The sequence below is a fragment of the Humulus lupulus genome, chromosome 4 (genome assembly GCF_963169125.1).
Source record: "Humulus lupulus chromosome 4, drHumLupu1.1, whole genome shotgun sequence".
In the NCBI taxonomy this organism is placed as follows: Eukaryota; Viridiplantae; Streptophyta; class Magnoliopsida; order Rosales; family Cannabaceae; genus Humulus; species Humulus lupulus.
In genome coordinates, this window is record NC_084796.1 from 68,798,382 (window position 1) to 68,812,673 (window position 14,292).

At 34.1% G+C, this 14,292-nt stretch overlaps 1 long non-coding RNA gene across 2 annotated transcripts; it reads right to left on the minus strand.

Moving 5' to 3' along the window:
* Positions 1–2,761: 2,761 nt before the first annotated feature.
* Positions 2,762–13,555, minus strand: LOC133829009 (uncharacterized). 2 transcript variants are annotated; one of them, XR_009891452.1, is made up of 6 exons: positions 13,399–13,555; positions 13,188–13,305; positions 11,871–11,991; positions 11,607–11,654; positions 3,400–3,463; positions 2,762–2,946 (listed from the first exon to the last, which is right to left on the minus strand). It is a non-coding gene; the product is annotated as an uncharacterized LOC133829009 (long non-coding RNA). The 2 variants fall into 2 exon arrangements; XR_009891453.1 differs by lacking the exons at positions 2,762–2,946; positions 3,400–3,463 and having other exon boundaries at positions 11,582–11,991.
* Positions 13,556–14,292: the final 737 nt, after the last annotated feature.

Below are 14,292 nucleotides of genomic sequence, written 5' to 3' on the forward strand. Positions count from 1 at the left end.
CAAATCAACAAGCAACTACTGCCAGTTCTCAGGAGTTGGCTGAGGGGTCTGACCTTGGTCATTATCCTGACCCTGTCTCTCATTCTGGCCTTGATCTTCCTGGCCAGCTGATGATTCAATCTGCCTTGGAAGCATACTTCCAAGCTTATACCTTGCTGCAATAATCAATTTGGCCAGTTATGTAACGACCCAAAATTGCTAATATGGTTTAGTGCCTTGATTAGCATGTCGGGAGGGCATAATTGGATATATATATATATGTATGTTTAATTGGTTAAATGTGTGACTATGTGGCATGCATGATTAATATGGTTATGTGAGTATGTTATATGCATGTTTATGAGTATTAAATATGCATGTGGGCCTTTATTGTTTATAAGGGCATATTTCTAATTTTGGCCCGTTGAAGGCATAAATGTGATTATTTGTGATAAATGGTTGAGACCACATTATTATGTGGATATATTTGCAGTATATGGCTAGAGACAGTCCTAGTGAGCGGATCAGCGAAATAGTCACAATGGGGTTTAAATACCCGGCTCAGGGGAGCCTGGTGATATTTTGGGAATTTAGAGAATATTTTGGGATTTATTGAGTAATGAATAAGTATTTGGTAATTAGTTGAGCGTGACAAGATTAATTGGTAAATGGTAGGAACACTTGAGGAATTAATGGGGAATTGGGATAAATGACTATTATGCCCTTGGAAGCAATAGGAAGGGCTGTGATAATTAAGGGGTATTTTAGTCTTTGTGGGATAAAGATTGGGTTTAGCTGAGGCTCTAGGATTGACCACAACTCATTAGAAGCACTAGAAAGTCCTACACTCTCTTTCTCTATCTTTCCTATTGTACGAATTCTCTCTCTTTCTCTTATACTTGGAAGCTAAAGGGAAATTGAAGGAGAAAAGCTTGAGCTACGTTGGGAAAATCTGGATTTGAATCTTAAGAAGTCAGGAATTTAAAGTTGGTAGAGGGCAGAAAGCTTTTGAGGATTCAGGCAACAATTGAGGTTAAGTCTTGTTTATGTTTTTCTAGAAATTTAGATCATTAGGTTGTAATTAAGTTGAATATTTGGTGATGAATTACCACTGTATTTGGGTAGTAGCTTCAGTATGATTCTTGAGGTTTTACATTTAAGATATGTGATTAAGAGTCATAGACTCATAACTGAGCTTGATTTTTGGTTAGGGTGCTTGTTAAGTTGAATTTTGAGGTTTTGGCTGGGAAGGATGCTAAGAAAACCCAGAAAATTCTGGGTTTGTGGGGGTGCACCGTGACCCAGCTCGTGGGCGTCGCGGACCGCATGTCCAAAATGCCCTGGGATGGCTTTCTGATTTGAGGGTGTGCCGCGGCCCTAGGGGGGCAAGTCGTGGCCCGCCTCCCCCCAAAGGCATAGGGCCACACCTCTAACTTGGGGTGTGTCGCGACCCTCAAGGCCAGGTCGCGGCCCGTGTAGGGAACTTTGGCCTAGGTTAGTCTTTAGGCTCGGGGGTTTGAACCTAAGCGCTTGGAACAATTTCTACTACCAGGTTTAGTAGAATTCGAGGCCCCGAAGGCTTGTTATTGTTTCCTAAACATTTATCTGGGCTATGAATTGATGATCACCCATTGACACTGTGACTAGGTTTATTACTAAGGCTCAGGACTGAGGATCGTGCTCGGGACCGTTCTTAATTCTCCACTCAGGATTCAAGGTAAGAAAATTGCACCCTTGTGGTTGTGAACGAGACTGAGGTTCCCAATATCTGAATGCGTGTACTATGTGATTGTACGATTGTTATGATATATGAGAATGAACGGCCTAAGGGTGCCGGGCTGATGATATGCGTACTGAATGTAGCTTAGCCTAAGTGAGCCAGGGTCAGCTAGGTAAACAGAGGGCTCTTTCTAAGCGTACCAACCCTGAACAATTGTGTAACTGGATAGATATGAACTTGAGATTATATGTTTACCATTGGCTAGTTTGATGCTTGTATTATGTTGTTTAATTGAACTGATTGAGTAAGATTGATTGAATATGTTTGTTGCTATATGTGCTTGCTATTTATGGTTTTCTTGCTGGGCCTTGGCTCACGGGTGCGACACTATAAGAAAAAATACTTTCAATAAGATCAAAATAGTAATATCAAATATATACCAATACATTTTTTTATGTGTTAAAAAAGCAATGTTATAGTAGGTCGAAGCACTTTGCATAACACTTTTCCATAGTTATAAAGAAGTATTATGGTATAGTCTACAATAATACTTTTGTTATGTTATTTTAATAAATAGATAAGTGTTTCATTATGTTATTTATATTGAATTATATAACATTTTTTTGTACTTATAAATTAGTGTTATGGTACACTTTATAATAACACATTTTCTACATTATATATCATAGTTTGTCTAACACAATTTTATGCTTATAATCTAGTGTTATTGTAATAAATAGAATAACACATTTTTTGAATTATTTAAAAAAATTGATATTCTTGAATTGTTATTATATATTAGTTTACATAATACTTATTTTTTATTACTATTAAAACATGCTTAATTAAATATGCTTATTAAGTCCTTAAAATGAAACAAATTTATTGGAAGATACTAGTAATAAGATTCATAATATGGTTCATTAAATAATACTTATTTTGTTGTGCAAAATCAACTTAATGGACAAACAATAGAACAATCTTAGTCTTAGATCATTTAACATATTCAAAGGTGAAAGCCACATGTTATCATCTACCAACTATTAGCAAAACATATCCTTCAAATTCATCACTATCAAATCTTGGTTTACATTTTGCTTGTAGAATCTGGCATACAGTCTTGGTTCTATGCACAAGAATTATGTTTAAGACAAATACAAGCATATAATGAGCCAACAAACTACTGTTGGTGCCTATACATGCTTTTGGTTCGTCTACACCAATAAATCTTGAGAAGGTTGATGATCCTGTAAAAAAACTGCGAGTGAGCTTTTATCTATAACTTGCAGCAACACAAAGGGCCAATATTTAGGCAAGATAAGACTAGTCATCCAGCAAGATTATCCCTTGTGAGAAAGTTTTGGAAAGCTCCAAAAAAACATTAAGTCAAAAAATTCAATGGTAGTAATTATATAATGTAAAATATGGCATTTAAAATGTCTATCAGAAATTATAGTTTCAAAAATTGAAAGCTCTTAGAAAAACCAATATTAGAATACTTGGCACATATGTGAGAGTTGATATGACTCCAAAATAGAATATTTCATTAATAAAATTCTAAATAAAGCTCATGATTAGGAAAAAAAATGCTAAAGATGGCACAACAAATTATATATATATATATATATCTTCCTAACTCAAAGCTAAAGAAGCATATGGCACTACTAAGAAGACTTATTTTTATTTTGAATAAATCAGACCTTAGAAGTAGTATTCTTCTTTAGAGTTGCGCTGCCATTTGGTTTTCCTTCTCGAGAGGTTTCTCTAAAAAGGCACAAAGACATCATATTAATATAGAGTTGCTAGTTTTAAGATTGAAAAGCCATACCTTGTTTCTTGTTACATGCATAAAAAAATGTTTATGTAAATAGATGTAGCCTACAACTATAGAAACGACTAATTAGGTAAGCACATAAGAAACTTATTCCAAGATATTTGGCTTAATTGTAAATTGAATCAAAAATCTTTTAAGCTATAAGTAAATTCGATGGTACATCACTTAGTGTGTATACGTATAAATATATATATATACCAGCTAAAACATTTGAGAATAAACATGCAGCCCAAAATATTATTAGAACCAACGTAACTAATAAATAAAAAGTGACAACTTAATAGCTCATGTATTTAAATCTTTTATTAGCTTATAAGTTCTTGATGCAGCGGATTGGATTGTTGAGCAAAGCTCATGCCAAATCCATGGCAAACATGGAAAATACCCCAAATATGAGAAACTCTCAAAATTCTATTTCAAAATATTAATTCTAAAGTTCCATTACATTCTTTCCACTAGGCTTCTATAGTCATTACAATAAAGCTAATAAAATGATAAAATAATAAAAAAGCAAAATATAACAAACTAAAGTTTTAGAATATTCTAATACATATATGCTACATCATTCACCCTCTCTATGAAAGAACTCGACCTCGAGTTCAAATTGAAACACACAAAAGGCTGCATAAGGATTGAAGGAAGCTCGAACTATTGAAGCAAACAACACCATTGTTGAACTTGTGAGAGTGGTAAACCCCAATAGAAAAGTCTCTTCGAAGCTCATTCCAAAGCCACAATGGTATCAAAGAGAGAGTCAATCTAAATGATAAAGAATTCCAAGCTATCCACCATTGTCGTCGCCTTGCCATTCTAGTCTTGAAGCCCCTAAAATCAATACCAAGATTATCAACCAATTGGTCAATTACAAACTTTGGCTTCACCACTAATTTGTCAAAAATTAATTTCTCTGTTGGATCTTCAATTTTGATGATATCAACATCTGCCATAAGATCATCTTGAGCATTCTTGCTTTCATAACCAATCGTTTCTTCCAAATCAACACCAAAAGAATTATTAACTTCCTCAAAATGAAACCATTGTTCTAAAAATACATTCATTTAAGCAATTGTTGTGGGCTTAGCTTTTGACAAAGTGGGCCTTAAATTAAATGATGGTGGAATGTGCTGCACGGGCTTGGGTTTTAAATTAGTATTGAAGGGAATAGTGGGGCCTTCTTTTGGTGGAATATGCTTTGAGGAAAGGTTATCCTGGGCTGGGCTTGGGTTAACACAATTTTGGCCCATCTGAACATGGGAACCCACGTGTGCTAGGGTTGTACGAAGAAGAGGATAGCTGCTTAGAGATGGAGCAGTAGCCGTTGCAGTGGTAGAATGAAGAGAGCCAACGACGAGCTCTGCCACCGTTCGTGCATAATGGAGGTCCGTTCTTGGGCTGTTGGCGTTGTAAGACGCGAATGGGTAGCCATTGTTACCGAACCCATGACTATCTAGCTCTCCCTCTCTTAATAAAAGACCATGGATACAATTTTCTATCATATAACTTTGATCTTGTGCCTGGTCTTTGTTATAAATGCCTCTGTGAAAACTGAGTTTGCTTGGCAGGTTCAATGTGTCTTACGTGTTGGGTTGTATGGGTTTGTGGTGTTGATAGATATTGGCAATGATTATGGTGTGTACGAAGTTCATGGTGATATAGTGGGCTACTTTGGGTTAGAATTTTAGGGTGGTGATGATGGCCGATGGAGGGTGAAAGAGTGATAGGGATTGGGTATTGATTTTCTTGTTGAGAAATGGTGTGTGTATAATGCTGAGGGAGACTAGATTGGAAAAGAGGAATTGATGAATCTGAGTTCGTGTAGCTGGATTGATGATCGGGGTAAATGGAATGGGAATTTGGTGATTGTGATTCACGGTAGTGAGTGGAAGGGAGGTGGGGATGATGATGGTGCCGAGAAGAAAACGAAGAAGAAAATGGAGGTGATGGTGGTGGTTGTGGGGGTTCACGGTAGTGTTGTGGTGGTGGTGGGTCTGAGTTTGAAGTATGGTGATTTAAATGGCGGTACCGAGAATGAGAGGAAGATGAATATGAGTGAGGTTGTTGTAATGCCCCGGAATTCCTATTTTGGTTTAATGGCTAGATTAGTAGGCCGGGAGGGCCATAACTATTTAATTATGCCATTAAATTAATTTATGGATGTTTATGAGAATTATATTATAATATGATATTAAACGCATGCATGTGGGTCCACATTTGTTTACAGTGGTGTTTTGGTAATTTGGCCTGTTGAGGGCATAATTGTATATTTGTTTGCATGTCAATGATATATTGTGAGGCCACATTATAATGTGAATTGGTTCAAGTTAATCGGCATGAGACGGTCTTTGAATATAAATTATCGGTTTGGTCATAACAGGCTTAAGCTCGGGGCTCGGGGTGAGTCTCAGGGTGTTTTTAATGATTAGAGTGTTACCGGGAATTATAGGGTAACGGGATAAGAATTATTGGTGTTGGAGATTATCAAGATTAGCGGGAATTGGAGAGCGTTAATTATGATTAACGGTATAGGTTGGAAAGGACAATTTTACCCTTGGGATGACTTTAGAAACCTTAAGTGACCTAGGGGCATTTAGGTCATTTGGTTTGGATGTATATGAAACTTTAGTTGGCTGTAGAAAACAGAACAAAACAGAGCCTTTACTTCTCCTTCTCGTACATCAATCCCTCTCATTTCACATTTGGAGTTTTTGAGCTCAAAGTGAGGAATCAGGCTAGGAAATCAAGGGGCTGAGTTTATAGAGTTGGTTCAGCCATTGAAGGGGATTTAATCTCAAGTTTGAGGTGAGTTTCAACCATAAGTTTTTTGGTTTTACTCTGTTTTCTTTTAGATTTCAGCCTATGATTTTCTTGAGGATATCTTGGATAAATGGAAGTTTTGATTGATGTTTAACTTGGGTTTTGATGAGGGTTTGATATAGATGATGTTTAGGGGTTGGATTGAGTGTTTGGAAGAGGTTTGGAACTGGTTTGAGGGTTTGGTTCGAGGAAAACGCAGGGGAAGACAAGCTGGTGCTTGCTGGTTTGGGTAAAGGGATGCGGCATGGCTATGGTGAGCTGCGGCCTATGTTGGTTTCTAGGGTGAAAATGGCTCTGTCAGGGGGGTGAGCCGCGACCCATAAGGGCATTTTTGGCCAGAAATGTGTTTTTAGCTTGGGGATTCAAGCCTTAGGCCTCGGGATCGATCCTACTACCCGGTTTAGTAGGATTCGATGTCTCGGAGGCTAGGTTTTGGTTTGGGAACCCTTTGTTATCATTTTCATTGATGAATCCTATATCTTGGTTATGACCAGGTGACCATCAAGGAACTAAAAGATTGATCGTTCTCAAGGGTCGTTCTTATATTAAATTGTCACTCGAACCAGAGGTAAGAAAACAGTGTATGAATACAGTTGCACCCTGTATATGTATAAGACATGCATGAGTGTTATTGAGGCATGTTGATTAATATATGTGGACATAGATTGCATGTTAAATGCTAGTGAATGTTGATTACTTGTATATGGCACTGACTAGTCAGGGACACTGACCTAAAGGTCAGAAACGGCATAAGCATTCTAAACGCAGGGCCGAATAAAGATTAGATCTAATCGATATCAGCATTAAATGGCTCCATGGCATTAATGCTGGACCGACCCTAAGGTCGATGAACTTATAAGCGCTTGGCTAGTCTAAGACTAGTTACTGAGAGCCAGGGCATAAGGCCCAGGTGACTGCTTGTCACATGGCTAGGGAAAGATGTTCCACAGTTATGACCTTAGAGTCATGAGGAAGGTTATGTTGGTGACTACTCACCATGCACCTATCCTGTTAAAAGCTAGTGAAATGTTCACTTATCTATTGGTGATCCTATCTTCACATGGCTAAAGGGAGCTGTCCCCATATTTGTGACTTTTGCGACTGTCACCTATTCATTTGAACTGAAAGTCTTGAATAATTGTTACGATCATTGTTGATATTATATCATGTTATATTGTGTTTTCTTGTTGGGCCTTGGCTCATGGGTGCTATGTGGTGCAGGTAAAGGAAAGAAAAGCTCACCCAACCTTGAGTGGATAGCTTAGGTGGTGTTGTGTACATATGCGGCCGCTTGACCACCATGGCCAAGGAGTTCTCAGAGAGACTAGGGAGTTTACCCTATTTTTTCCGCTTAGGTCGGCAGGGATTGTAAATTTGAAACAGTAGCGACCATTTTGTACTATAAACAACTTGTAACACATTTTGAATGGCTCATGAGCAGTTTATATACTTAATGAAATATATGCTTTCTTTTTTACTAGTTTTTCACCTTAACCTAATAATAACACTTAGATCACGTTTTTTAACCAAAGGACTTGGGTAGCGGGTCAAATTTTCGGTTCACTGTTCACCGTAACTGTTCTGGGGTAACCAGGGCGTTACAGTTGTGGTGATGGTGATGGTGAAGGGTCACGGTGGTGGTACTGAGTATAAGATGAAACTGAAAATGGAGGTGAAAGTGATGATGAACAATACCTGTAAGATAAAGGTGGGGAATACGATTGTTGGTGGGCACTGTTGGGGTTTTATGCCCTAATTAAAACTCAAATTCTTTGTAATCTCATTTTATTATCAATAAAAGAATAGAAATTATTTTTTGACTTGGTCAATCACTTTGCTCACATGTTTTATTTTCATGATTATTTGTTTAATATAAACTTCTATTAAATCCCGAGCATATAGCTAATCTTATTTATAGTGACGTAATCACAGTGGAATATAAATATGATTATATGTTCAAAATAAGTTAGTCCTAAGATTAGTCAGTGCACCGGATTTACACTGACTTGCCAATCTACGATATGATCTACTTACACGTTACAGTGTTATGTTCTTTCCAGAACATTAGCAAAGTAGATAAGATCGAATGTATATGTTACATCGGACAGGACCGATATTGACAGTTGATAAGATAAGTAAACATACCATTATTATCTATTCTAGTCATATCATTTAGTTTACCATAGGTCAATTCAATCTCAATTCTGAGTGGTTAGTATTCTAACTAATTGTATTATTTGAGTTCTTTGACTTGTTCATTACCAGCTTACCCTATGGACTAGCCCATACTTACATCTTGGGAACTCGGTAGTATAATTGAGTGGGAGTGTTAATCATAGATATGAACTTCTATAGCTTCTGATGAAGAAGTGAAACGATGGTTTCCTTTTAGTTTGGTTCAAGGAGTTAAATGATAGAGATCTCATTTCAGTAATTAAATTAGTTTACTGAAATATCATTTACAAGGAACTAAGTGTTTTAAGGATAAAATTCAATGAGGGGTAAAACGGTATTTTAGTCCTATCTCATTGTAGACCGTCTATAGATGATTGAGTGACAATTATGGTTGTAAAAATGGATAATTAATAGCGTATCTATATTTGTTATAGAGCGTTCTATGAATTCAAGAGTGCAATTCCAAGTCTATAGTGGAGTCACGAGGAATTAATAAGTTAGTAAATTTATTTGTTAGATTTATGATAACTTGTTGGAGCTTGATTTCATAGGCTCATGCTCCCCATTGTACCTTGGATTAAATCATCTAGGTAGTCTCAATTAATTGATTTAATCATTAATTAGAATTATCAAAGTTGACCAGGTCAATTTTGGATAGTTTCACAGAGTTATGTAATTTTGAGAAGAAAAGAGAAATTATGACATATTTATTAATTAAGATAAATTGGTATCTAAATTAATAAATAAGTTTAAATCAAGGTTCAAATTATAAATAATTAATTTGATAAAGGATTTAGATAATTATTTAATTAATTAAATCAATAGAAAATAATACAGGCCTTGATTTTAAGTCCAATGGACTTATAATCAAATGGGAAATTTCACGGCCCTATAGCCCATGATAATTTCGACCTAGGGCTTAAAAATAGCTATTATTTTATTGATTTTTTAATTAAATTAAATGGCCTAATTGAGTCTATAAAAGGAGTGATTAGAGAGAAGTCAAAACATAAGATTTCTGATAAGGAGTTTGATAAGTCACAAGTCAGATTTTCTAATAGTTTTAGATTCTCTCTAAACACAAGTCATTTTCTAAGCCTCTTTGTTATTTTCTCTTATTCTATCTATATCTATCTCATGTGTTGAGAATTGCCCACACTAGTCTAGGTGGTTCTAAGGATACATTGGAAGATTGTGAAGAAAATAGAAGATCGGTTCAGTTTCTTGATAATACTCTGCGACAGAGAGGATACAAGAGTTAGAGAAACTGAAGGAAGGACTCTTAATTCCGCTGCGTATACTGTAAGTATTATATTATTTGTTTCTCTTTGAATTCAATTTTAGAAACATGTTTTAGGTTATCTTGTATTAATTTGTTTAATATTAGATATACATGAAAATAAATAAAGATCTTGTATAAGCTTTTTCCAACAGGCACTCCACCACTGAAGTCGCCATTCTCCGTCGCTTGAATCTCTAACTCTCTCGGATCGACATTGAGCTAAATCTCTTCTTCGCATCCGATCAAGTTTTTGATCCGCCCAAAAGGCTTCCGCTTCATGTTCGTCGACATCGAAACGACTCCAAACGCCATCCATGGCTATCATACCTCTCGAGAAAGAACCGAGGCTCTGAATACCAAATGATGCAGCGGATTGGATTGTTGAGCAAAGCTCATGCCAAATCCATGGCAAATATGGGGAATACCCCAAATATGAGAGACTCTCAAAATTCTATTTCAAAATATTAATTCTAAAGTTCCATTACATTCTTTCCACTAGGCTTATATAACCATTACAATAAATCTAATAAAATGACAAAATAATAAAAAGGCAAAATATAACAAACTAAAGTTCTAGAATATTCTAATACATATATGCTACATCAGTTCTGTTACATCAATCATTCCTAAACAATTCAGCATTCTTGAAATTCCAAACCTATATTTAATTTCATTGCCCTCACATATACAGTGCATGCTTTCGTCCTCACATAAAATTAGCCATATAAAAATACATCATTAACTCTCTCAGAGCGATTTATTCTTAATGATTTATGGTGGTGTAAGAAAAAACAAGCATAAATAAAAAAGTCATTTTCCAAATAAAATCATAAAAATAAAAGATACCATTACGTTATACTCTTCTCCACCATCTTTATGGTTGTACCATGAATAATATAATAATTAATAATAATGATAGTTATCACAACCCATATCATATACGTACACTCATTTTATTCCTCCACACCCACTTAAAATTTATAGAAATCAGTATTTCTAAAAGACTCTATAGCTATTATGAATAGCTTTATGTAGGGTAAATATGAGTGTAAGAAAAATCAAAGTGTAAATAAATATAAATGAAAGAGCCCATTATATATGACTTCTCCACTATATCTACATATTTATCCCATCAATAAGATAACTATCACTACTAACCCACAGCTTACTCTAGCCACTAATCACCATATACCCTACACACATATTATATTCATCCACACCAACATATAATGGATTTCTCAGGCTTTTAAGAACCTGTATATAGAGTTATTACAATCTAATAGAGTAGTGAGTCTTTAGTAAAGTAGAACAAAACATTTTTCTTTTACTAAATAATATTTATGAACTTTTAAATTTTCTCATAATTAACTCTAGAGAGAAAAAGAAATTAATTAAAAATTGACATGACTTTTGTTTTCTTTTGAGGATATAAATTAAGTGATTACGAAAGTTATGACAAGAAAGAAAACATATAGTCTAGAATTTTTATTTATTACCTGAGTTCATGTTGAACAAATAAAGCCAAGTCATTACAGAGGCATTAATTACATGAAAACATTAATAAAAAAGTAAAAACTAAATAAATAAAAAACTCCTTAATTTAACACTTGCATAATTAAGTTTCAATAAAGACCACTACTAATGGTATAGACAATAAAAATAATAATTAAAAAAAAAGATGATCACTCATTGTTGGAAACTATCTAAATTTGTCAAGTCATTACAGGGGCATTATATCAATAAATAATATGCTATAATGTTGAGAAATATAGTAAAATTCAAATAAAGTTTTCAATGCACACCTTATATCAGCTTCAGCAAGTGTGAACTTTCATTATGGTTAAATTCAACTACAGCAAGAACAAACGAAAGGTTGGTCTAATATAATATAGAAAAAATAAACATATACTGGAAAAAATTTAGCCATCACCCACTAATCAACATGGAACTTCCAAAGAAAGAGAAAACACACACATATATATATATATATATATTATATGTGTATATTTGTCACCGCGACATCCTCAATATTATCGTTTAAGAAATATGAGGATGTCAATACATACCAAAGCTTGATGTCGTCTCCCTGAATCATGAGGATATGTCCTGTAGCTTCTTAAATTTACTTAAATCTCCATCATTTGCTGCAACTTGTTCATTTCAAACACAATGTCGAAAAAGGTCATACTGCAAGGATAAAGAATCAAGTAACATTAACACCTCACTTGCAAGGATAAAGAATCAAGTAACATTAACACCTCACTGCTTTCATGCTTTCATCGTATATAAATATTTATATGTATATAAAGAACTAGAAAAAATATTGAGATTGAAGAAACTCTTTATCAATGTTTTACCCAAATATTGGTCAAGTCCCACAAAACCAAAGAGTATGCACACTTCACTTCGTTTATAAATCTTTATGTTTATAAAATATTTTAAAACTATTTCAGCATGAAACTTCTCTAGCAAATTAGACTTTATCACAAAAAAAAATCCAAAAGAATGGCAAACTTCCTAGATATCATTTGTAGTTTAAGATATTAAAGTTATGGGTGTAATTAAAATACGACATTTTATACAACCAAGTATAATGTCTGTAATTAAAAATTAGAAAAATGATACCAAAAGCAACACAATTAAACTAATGAAAGATGAAAACATATTGATACCCAAAGCTAAACTGAACATCACGAAATTCCAAAATCACAAAAAGAGAATAAAAAAATGGTGATTGAAAGAATAAAACCAATCATAAATTAAACAAGAAAACTAAATACTTTAAGCAAAATGAATCGCAAATATAAAAACATGAAATAATATAACTCAAAGCACCTGATAAACCCAATGAAAAATTAAAAACTCTTGCAGTAACTGAAGGAATATATATTAATCAAAGAAACCCAAATACAAAATACCCAACATCTATGGTTTCAATTCTTTAAAATCATAAACAGAAAAATATAACAATAAGAGTAATAAACTAGAGCAATAAGAAAATCGAGGCATAAAATCACAAATAGAAAATATAACAATAAGAGTAATAAACCAAAGCAATAAGTATATAGAAGCAGTGAGAGACATTTACTGTGAGTAAAGCACAAGAGAATAAATAAACTTTGATGGAGGATATTGAAAGCAAATGTTTGTATATATATGCATTTATAAATATATATATATAACATTTGAATTGATGGATCTAGACATGGATTAAAGCAGCCAAGAAGTCTATTCTTAGATGGCCCATAATACATAACGTAATGTCTGATTAAAGTAGTACAATAACAATGTAAGAACAAAAACTCAAACATCAATAGAAAAGCAAGCAAAGAAGAAAACCTAAGAACAAAAACAAAAAGTCCAATCCATAACAAAGGCCTTACCTGGATAGCAAATGGTGCCAGAGAAGATACAAAATGGTAGATAATCAAAGTTGTTGAAGATGATAGGAGAGATGGCAGAGACAATCGGAAGAGAAACAATGCAGGAGAAAACTTAAAGCTAAAATGGAGAGAATAAATAAATAAACCCACTTTTACAAATAAATAAATAGACCCTAATTCCTAATACATAACAAAGAGATAGATGATTTACCTAATCAATTTCAGAGAGTACTTAATAGAGAATGTGTGACTGCTGGAGCGAAGAGAGTCTTTGAGAATGGGGATGAGAAGAATATATCAGAATAGAATGGAAGTGGAAAAAAGCGAACAAAATACATTTTCTTATATTTTGCTTCAAACAAAAAGAAAAGCTTTCAGGTTTAGTGGGCTTTTGCCAAAAAGCTACTGCCTAATTTTCATTTCCCGCTATTATAATACATTTCAAACTCTTTAATTTTTTGTAATTAATTTACTTATTATAATACTTTTCAATAGAGTTATAATGATATGGTGTGGAAAAGGTTATTTGGTGGTAGTGCTATCTGGTGCATGTAAAGGCAAAGGGAAACTGGACCAACCATGAGTTGGAGAGTGTAAATCCTACAATTGACATATTTTATAGAAATGTCTTTTTAATTAAAAGATCAATTTCTGTTTCCCTTTATTGTGATTTTCGAATATTCACTTTCCCTTTTTTGTGAATTTCGAATTATATTAGCTTCCTTATTTAGCCTTATATTGTCTCAATTTGATTATAAAGGAAAGTTATATATTGCAAATATTCAGTACTTACCCAAAGTCATTTCTGGAATATTTGATTGTATATTTTCGTGCAGCTCAATAATTGAAATTCAGGAAACTGAATCTTTAATGCCATTTATTGTTCTTTCTATTTTGAGCTGTTTTTTATCTGACACAGGTCTGAGTTGTCCCCACCAAAATCGTATATGTCGGATCAGCATCTTCTAAAAAAGGAAACTCTTCATCAATCAAGAATATCTTCAATTATTCTTGCCTTTATTAGGAGATTCTTTTTCAACCTTTATGAGCACGAAAAAGGACTCTATAAATAGGGCTCTAAAGGCAGTGAGAAAAGTGAAATCTT